At 45.0% G+C, this 9,290-nt stretch overlaps 1 long non-coding RNA gene across 1 annotated transcript; it reads left to right on the top strand.

The window, feature by feature from the left end:
• The first annotated feature begins 2,060 nt into the window (after window positions 1-2,060).
• LOC138526602 (uncharacterized) lies at window positions 2,061-4,428 on the top strand. The gene is made up of 2 exons (XR_011283651.1): window positions 2,061-2,217; window positions 4,223-4,428. It is a non-coding gene; the product is annotated as an uncharacterized lncRNA (long non-coding RNA).
• The last annotated feature ends 4,862 nt before the right edge of the window (window positions 4,429-9,290 follow it).

The raw sequence follows: 9,290 nt of genomic DNA, 5'->3' as shown, positions 1-9,290 counted from the left end.
ACTGATGTTTATTTAGTTACTTCTTCAATGCCCCACTGGGTCCTTCCAACTGCTGAACCCTTCCCTGTGGAACATGGAATCTACCTGATCCCATATTCCACATGATGCAAATGGAACATGAATGCTACACAAGTACTTTACAAAGTAATTTGTCCTTTCAAATAAGCCTCTATTTGGAAATTCATTAATGTTGACTAAAGGTTTCCTGGGCTGCATTGTGTATGGATAGCCTGAACTTTCATATAGAAATCAATTTTTTTCAGTAGTCTTGTAGACATGTTTTGATTTTCCCACTTCTCACATTTAATAAGGACCATTAAATGATATCCCACTCCAGAACCCTAATTCACTTTTTGTAGAATCTATTAATTTTATTTTGCCTCCAAGGCCTTTTTCTAACTGAACAAATAGTCATAGACTGTATGATCTGATTTATGGCTCATATACCTGGATTCCAACTTCTCCTTTAACAGACAGGTGAACTCACTAGCCTCCTCCACGGCTTACACATGTAAATTGATCCGTGCAGCCAAACCTTTTCTATCTAACACCAGCTGCCTAGCCCTGGCCAGAGCCCTCATACTATCCCGCTTAGACTACTGCAACGCGCTTTACCTTGGGTCCTCCAAAGCCACCACCAGCAAACTACAAATTATCCAGAATAACGCACTTAGAGCGGCCCTAGGTATCTCCAGAAGAGACCACATCACAGTACACAGCCAACAGAACAACTGGATCCTTATCATGGATAAAATCTCCCTAAAAACTGCTTCACTCACCCACAAGTCCCTCAATAACGCGGCCCCTATCTACCTGATCAACAGATTTCACAGACTGACATCCTTGAGACCGACAAGGACAGTATACAGAGACTGCCTCTCCGTCCCCAACTACAAATGCTCCACCATAGGAGGTAACAGCTTCCCAGTGAAAGCGGCTAAACTGTGGAACTCCCGACCACCCACTCTCAGAATGGACTTACCCTACCAAAATTTCCGATCCAAGATTATGGGCCTCATTACAACCTTGGTGCTAAGTGCACCAACTTTACCACCATGGTGTAAACTCCGTTTACACCATGGTGGATGGCGGATTTACCGCCCCATTCCAAGGTGAGTGGGGCGGTAAATCCCCATTTCCCATTTTCCCTTCCCCATTCCCATTTTTGCCCCATAGGGCATAATGGGAGTGGGGAAGGCGCTAATTACGGCGCCGTAAATTACGGCGGCGTAATTAGCACCATCGCAGGTTAGCGCCATGGATTTTAACGCCTGCTAAAAGCAGGCGTTAAAATCAGAATCAGGCGTTAAGGGTTAACGGTGGCGTTAACCCTTAACGCCTGAGTTGTAATGAGGCCCTATGTCTTGGCTAAAGACAGCCGCTGTCTAAACATACTGAGCCATGATCTGCATCTCCCTCTTGTCATTTGGACATACCGTACATACATGTGTTAACTGTATATATGAATATATTCCGTGCTTTTCTTTCATTATTACTGTGTATATGCCATGTATATATTTTATTGTCTGCAACTAAGTTTCGAAAATTCCTGTATCTGCTGCGCCTTGTTACCCTAGGGTATACCGGCGCATTACAAATAATAAACAAACAAACAAACAAACAAATATGTTGGAATACAAACAATGAGAACTGATATCGATTTTTAGAGTCAATTATTGGGGGCTGTGGGTCATATAGAGACACTTGGGGAATGTGACTAAGTTCCCGGAGTACCACTAGGGATGCTGAATGGGGTAGTCACAGGGCTGGTCCTACTACCCGCAGTGTGATGCTGGGCCTGGGGACTGCTGAATCACACCATCATGCCACAGCTCTATGTCAGAGGAGTGTTGCAGGTTGTCTGCCATTTTAAGTATGTCGCTTTAAGGGATGCCCAGAGCATATTGTACAGAACTTTTCTGAAACATAGTATGTTAATACCAGGTTTCCTGATCCTTAGGATGGAAAGATGGAAAGCATTAGTGTCACAATGCCTGTGTGGTTGCCATGACTCCCTTGTGGCACATTGCAGCATTCTGCTCTTTGCTAGGCTGCCTGGAAGCACTCTCATTGTGCATGTCAGCTCCAAAATTGTGGACAGGCATTATGAAGTCTCAATCTGAAAAACTCCATAGCACAGGTGCATCTGGTTGGGAGAAACAAGACCCAGAGAGGCAGCACCAAAGGCTCCATAAAAAACACAAGTTGTTTAGTCTGGTGTGTACGTTAGGAGTTAGTGAGAGACGGGCTTTTGCCAATTCCTCGGTGGTGGAAAAAAGACATGAGGCAGAAGGACTCCATGGGTGTTGGGTGGAATGGGGAAAGGGCAAGAGTGAGGACAGAGTCTCAAGAGGAAGCTTGGAGGGAACATCCGGGAGGTGGAGAGATGATGTGAGAAGGAGGTGGGCAGAGGAGTAGAGTGGGAAAAAGCTCAGACAAACAGTTAACAGGTATTACAAAGAGAGTGGTGGAAAGATCATCAAAGAAGAGACTGGATGATGAGGCTATGAATGAGTTGTAAAGAGATATGAGAAGGGAGGAGCAGACAGTGAAGGTGAGGTGGACAGATGGGAGAAAACTGGAGAAGAAAACAGTGGAGGATGTGGGCAAAAGATAGGTGAATAGAACCAGAGAGATTGAAAACAGAATTTAGGATTGACAGGAGGATGGACAGGAGAGGAGAAGGATAGGAGCCAGACTATCGCAATTCAGCAAGGAGCCAGTGGAAGCAGGGCTCCGGAAAAGAGGGACTGCACTGTATGGCAGGAAAAAAAGAGAGAAGGAAACTGTGGTGAACAAGTTAGGTTATCCATTCTCTAGGGATAGTTCTCTGGTTTTGCCAGTCTATTCAAAGCCACAGTATGTGCCCCTTACGAATCCTCGCGTGCAGGTGATCTTGGACCTGGAAGCCTAGGCAAAGGCCTCCTCAGAACATATGAACAAGGACCTGATGACCAGGAACAGAAGGACCCGCGAGACAAGAAAGAAGTGTGAGGGCCACTCAAGTCCCCAGGGCTATGAGGGACTGTGAGCATATTGCAGGGACAGCCAAGACATTGTGGGCAATTTCAATTGCTTTATTTAACATCCGATAGTGTTACATGCTCCGAGGTGGCTTTACTCCCCTCTCTCAACCACTCTCTCATCTCAACTTCCATGAGGTCACGCTATGAGGCTACTCTTGCGGCATGCTGTAACCAAGTGGCTGCATACCACAGTAACCCAGACTGTGATTTGATTAATTAATTAAGAGCTTTTCAACTCATAATAATAATTTGGCATTTATATAGCGCTACGAACCCTCAGGTGTCTGAGTGCTGCTTATTATTACCCACGGTGTGTGGTGCTCATTTATCGTCCTCGGAAGGATGAAAGGCTGAGTTTGGCGCCACCGGGATTCGAACCTGCTTCGAGTGCAGAGCATGTCAAAGCGGGCGCTGTACTCGCTGTGCCACTTGACTGGAGAAGTCATCTTGTTTTTGTTGCTTTAAATTGCCTTAAGTTGCATATCATCATTTGTCCCAATCATGTAAACACCATTAATAAATCCTACATTAATGATACCTTTCCATGTCAGCCTATTGTCGATCCTACTCCACTTTGTTGATCACTCATTTGCTCTGCGCATAGGAGCCTTGGTGTTTGGTGCAGATGTAGGGGTCCTATTCATGCTCCATTTTAGATTCACATTTTGGCTCAGAGATTTCAAGTGGTGACCCTTCCCAATACTGGATTCTTGGCCTGACCCTACCTGCACTAGACCCATGCTAGGATTAATCATGCTGTAATATACACCAGGAGTGTCCAACCTGTTGCTCTCCAGATGTTTTGAGCTACAAGTCCCATGTTCCCCTGTCATTGATTCCACGATAGAGCTCATGGGAGCTGTAGTGTAAAGCATCCAGATCCTAATATATACAATGGATCAATCTATATGTACTTAAATGCTTTCTTGGGGCTGGAGGTACATTGGGTGTACATTAGAGATTGTGATGAAATGTGAGTTTTACATTTTTTATATTTTACAATTTTCATTTGCTGATACTGTCCACTATTAGCTGTTAATTCCCAATTATTCAGGATATTACCACGGTGGTAATCAATGTTTAATTTTCTTTCTGCCTGTCTGATCCAGGTTCTTCTGTCTCAAAAAGCTAAAAATCATTTGCTATGCTTATATTTTAATCAGGTCGCCTTTTGTGCTCCCTGTATTTACCTGTAGGCGGCCGAATCTTCCTCCTGGCTCCTCTGACATAAGCCTCGGAGCTACATTATCCCCTTGCAGTTCAGAGTGAACCTTCAAAACTGTATCTGATGCAGAAGACTCCACACATCCAGGGCACACTTGTGCACATCTCAAGTCCAACACACAGCCAGAAGCTGACTAATTCTATTACAATGTAACAATAAAAACCTACTGAAAAATGACTTCACAGAACTTTGTTCATTGTTATGAGCCAGTGTTATTCCCACTTTTCATTATCTCCATTCCATGTGTTCCTTTACCAAAGATTACACATGGACAGCTGCTATGCCATTCAAACACCTTTGTCCATTGGAGTAACTTTGCTGAAAATGTTGGGGGGACATGACATCTCAATGAAAGGGGCCCATGCCAAATGAGTGTGACAAAATGGTGTGCTACAAAGATCGGGGGGCAAACACCCTGCTCCCCCCATAAAATTATGCCCATGCCATTGCCCTCAGCACTTTTATAGATTTCAGATTGCTTATCTGTTCGTTTCTACCCCACGCCCACTACACCAATCCTCTTACATGTTTGCCCTTTTCCTTTCCCCCCAAAGCCCACAGTCCATTTACCCCTGGTGGAGGACCAATACCCCACTAGCTGGACAAGCCTCGGTCCCATAAAACCCACCACAGTGTACTTCCACAGCTTGCTAACATAATGTAAAACCAAGTAAGATAACATTTCAACAAAGAGAATATGTTCAATAATCAGGTACAATTTGATCATGTGCACTAGAATTGCCGAAGGAGGACATTCTTCTGGTGTTTTGGGCTGGATAGATATCTGCAACATACCTATTCACAATGAATATGCCAGTCAAACCATTTTCACTCCTCAAACATGGTGCCAGAGTGTATAAGGATGATGGCGTGGCATGGCACTATTTGGGGAATCAATGGTGCCAAGTGCAAGCAAGACGGAGGTTTTTAGTTTATGATTCATGTGAAGATTGTAAAATTGATAGGTGAGTGCCTTTGGAAAACATATAGCACCGAAAAGGCTCTTTCCACATGCTCGTCGTTGACCTCTGTTTGTAGCTCTGTGTAAGAGTCAAGGTGACAGGATATTGGCCCTCCAGTTTCGCCTCTTCCCTCGAACGCCGATGAGAAGGGTTCAATTTCCTGATACGCTCTTGCCAGTTCAAGAACACACCTAGAGGAAGGCAGGTTGTCCAATAACAAAAGGCTTCAGTAGGTCTGGAGTCAAACGGCACTAAGTTGAAAGGGTGTGGAGTTTACTGTGGCAGAGGTGGCAACGCACTGAAGAGTGGAACACCAGCAATGCACCTGCTTCTTGTCACGGGCCGGTGTATTGCCCATGGATGGGAGGAAGGCATGGAGTAGGCAGGGTCACAGACCTATTGGAGCAGGTATTTGTGAGTAATCGCTTGCTAGTATGACCACCATGGAACTGAAAAAAAATATCTGCAAACAGCTTGTAACATGCACATAATTCTTCTTATACTTCTTACACAAGCCCAGGCGAATTCAGGGTCACAGCCACCTGTGTCCATCCTTACTACATTGACAACTGACCCTCATGCCACTCCAATGCCATTGGACAACCTGATAATATCCAGGGGAAGAACGCCAAACACTGACCTTGGATGCAGACCTGGTCATAACACCACCAGAGGCCATGCTCCTGCAAAACACCCCAAAAGGACACATAATAGTTATTTTGTTTTTTATATACTGCTTCATGTCACTTTCCCCCCATCCCAAGCACAGTAATAACACATGTTATAACATCCCAGTATACAGGCACTCTACGTATTAGCTTCTCAATGGCCGAGTTTGTCCTGTTGATATATGAACTTGCCAACTGCAGGTTGCCCCATGTCCGAGGCGAGCGCTTATCTTGCTCTACTTTCCCCCCAGTAGCCCACTAGTTTGTGCAGAGCTGGCCTTCCCTTCTGCCAGTCTCTCTGCTAGAGTTAATTTTGCTGCAGTCCCTTTGAAGTTGGGTATGGGAAGGCTGGAACTTCATTGACACTGCTGACATTGCTTGAATGCACCTCTTTAGGAAAGGTCACCTCAGGTGCTTCATGCAATAGCACCTTCCCATCAAATGGATCAAATTCCACTGAGGCACTGTAATGTTCTACCAATCCTCTGTGACTTAATCTGCAGTTCTCCTTCATTGTTATGTGCTTTTGGCTTAGGAGATGGCTTTAGTAATTATGAATGTGTCTCTAACCCCCACCATGTTAGAGCATCCCCCTTGCATTCATTACCTTTGTCTGGTGGGTGACAGTGCTTGGTTTGGTAAAATTGGCATCACATCCTGTGGCTCTGAGGCACATGGTCACCCCTCACTGTCGCCATCTTCTGGCTAGAGACACCTATTTGTGAGTCTTTAGAAGGGATTATCTAAAATAATATGTTCTGGTTATGTACAGCTGTGTGTTATTGAATTACTTTGTTTGACTGTGGTATGGCAGAAGTTACAGAACAATGCGCACGATTGTCCAGCCCAAACCTAAGATACAATCGTCATAGTTTTCCGGTAAAATATGGAAAGTATCACTTGTAAGTGGAATTTCTATTTGGGTGCTCTCTGTACATTGTTTACATTCCAAATGTAGATCATTTGTCTTTTAAATGCAGTTCACAGCAATCGCTTTGCCAGATCTACATTTTAATTTGATAGCTTGAAAAATTGTTTTAGCAAGTTGTTCTTGGTTAAAAATGTAACACCGGCGAAAGTTCCTTTGAGGTTCGGTACATTGTGGACATTTCTTTTAAATAATTGCGCTCCCTTTAAAACTCTCTTCCCCAGATGTTGGCACATTGTACGTTTCATACTTTATTACATTATAACTTTTCAACTCTGGAGGATAAGCCAGGGGAAGGGATTCCAGCACAGGGACATAGGAGAGTTTAAATAAAGACTCTCAGCTCCCATTATTTTACTGAAACGTTGGTTTATTAATGTTTCATGTTTTAATCAAACCTAAAGCTCTTAAAGCCTCTAAACCGTTCTTATAAAGGAATTTCCATTGGGAAGTTAATTTTGAAAACCTGCATTTGAATAAAGAAGTCAGAATTGTCTCAATTGGTATTCAGTAGATTACAAAATATTTAATTTAATTAAAACACGTTGTCCCATCTCCTTGCCAGGTTACCAAGGTGGGGGTGGATCAATGTTAGGGGGTTGACTTCTATTGGAAAAATGTCAACCTGGCTTCATCAGCAAGAGTCTCTGAAACAGCATTATGTTTATTTTGTATGTCTAGGGCGGGACAGTTTGTCCAGAACTTGAACGCGTAAAATGTCCATGGGTTTGCCAAGGTCGAACTTTATAGGTTCTCCCCAAGGTTCAGGATATGACGTTTTACTGGGTTCCTCCTTACATGTATATAAGGACAGGGAAGTAGAGACTCAGGACAGATGATGCTTGGCATTTATAAGAGGCAGGGGCGGCTCAGGCTTTCTAGGGGAGGGGACTATATCTAGAATAGTGTATGTTAGAGTAGAATTAAATGAATACTATGACACAGGTAGATTTAGGGAAGTATGTTAGAACTTTTATTGGGGTGGGGATTGAGGCCCCATGATTTGTGGATGGGTTGAGGGTATGAATTGTGGGTAGAGGGGAAGTACAACCCACATGAATTGTGCAGGAGGAGAGGAAGGCCAAAGTCCTGAGAAACTAAAGAATCCCACATGCATTTACTAGGCATATTGGAGGGAAAAAGCATTGAGAACAAAATGGGTGTTTAATTGCCAGAGGAAAAGGCCAAAGCCGTGAGAACCACACATGCGTGTACTCTGTGGAAGAGAGGGCCAAGCAGTCAGAACCCCATGTGCATTTACTCTGTGGAGGAGAGGGCCAAGCAGTCGGAACCCATGTGCATTTACTCTGTGGAGGAGAGGGCCAAGCAGTCAGAACCCCATGTGCATTTACTCTGTGGAGGAGAGGGCCAAGCAGTTGGAACCCATGTGCATTTACTCTGTGGAGGAGAGGGCCAAGCAGTCAGAACCCCATGTGCATTTACTCTGTGGAGGAGAGGGCCAAGCAGTCGGAACCCATGTGCATTTACTCTGTGGAGGAGAGGGCCAAGCAGTCAGAACCCCATGTGCATTTACTCTGTGGAGGAGAGGGCCAAGCAGTCGGAACCCATGTGCATTTACTCTGTGGAGGAGAGGGCCAAGCAGTCAGAACCCCATGTGCATTTACTCTGTGGAGGAGAGGGCCAAGCAGTCAGAACCCATGTGCATTTACTCTGTGGAGGAGAGGGCCGAGCAGTCAGAACCCCATGTGCATTTACTCTGTGGAGGAGAGGGCCAAGCAGTCAGAACCCATGTGCATTTACTCTGTGGAGGAGAGGGCCAAGCAGTCAGAACCCCATGTGCATTTACTCTGTGGAGGAGAGGGCCGAGCAGTCAGAACCCATGTGCATTTACTCTGTGGAGGAGCGGGCCAAGCACCCGGAACTCCATGTGCATTTACTCTGTGGAGGAGAGGGCCAAGCTGCCAGAACCCCATGTGCATTTACTCTGTGGAGGAGAGGGCCAAGCAGTCAGAACCCATGTGCATTTACTCTGTGGAGGAGAGAGCCAAGCAGCCAAAACCCCATGTGCATTTACTCTGTGGAGGAGAGGGCAAAGCAGTCAGAACCCCTTGTGCATTTACTCTGTGGAGGAGAGGGCCAAGCAGTCAGAACCCCATGTGTATTTTTGTAGGAGAAAGTCAAAGGACTGAGAACCCAATGTGCATTTACTAGGCAGAGGAGAATGCATAGGCTGCATGCGTACCATGCTCCAGGATCAAGGGAGACAGGCGTTGAAGTGAATGAGGGTGAATTGGTGGCAAATGGGAGAACCCTCCACTGGGCGATGATTAATCATGATGAGGAATCTAATTAGGGTGGTAAGCCAGGAGATTTTAAACTGGCACAATCCCAATCTTCAGTCTGAGGGCCTGATAGAAGTGTTTGAAACTGGTCAAGTGTGCTTCCTGTTGCCCAAAGAAAGTATATTTAAAGGGAACATCAAAAGGGTAAAGTCATGGTTTGGTGCTCGTTGTAAGGAAG

This window comes from Ambystoma mexicanum, chromosome 7p (genome assembly GCF_040938575.1).
Source record: "Ambystoma mexicanum isolate Mex_15411 chromosome 7p, UKY_AmexF1_1, whole genome shotgun sequence".
Classification (NCBI taxonomy): Eukaryota; Metazoa; Chordata; class Amphibia; order Caudata; family Ambystomatidae; genus Ambystoma; species Ambystoma mexicanum.
The sequence above is the reverse complement of the archived record's forward strand: the minus strand, read 5'-3'. Positions and strand labels throughout refer to the sequence as shown.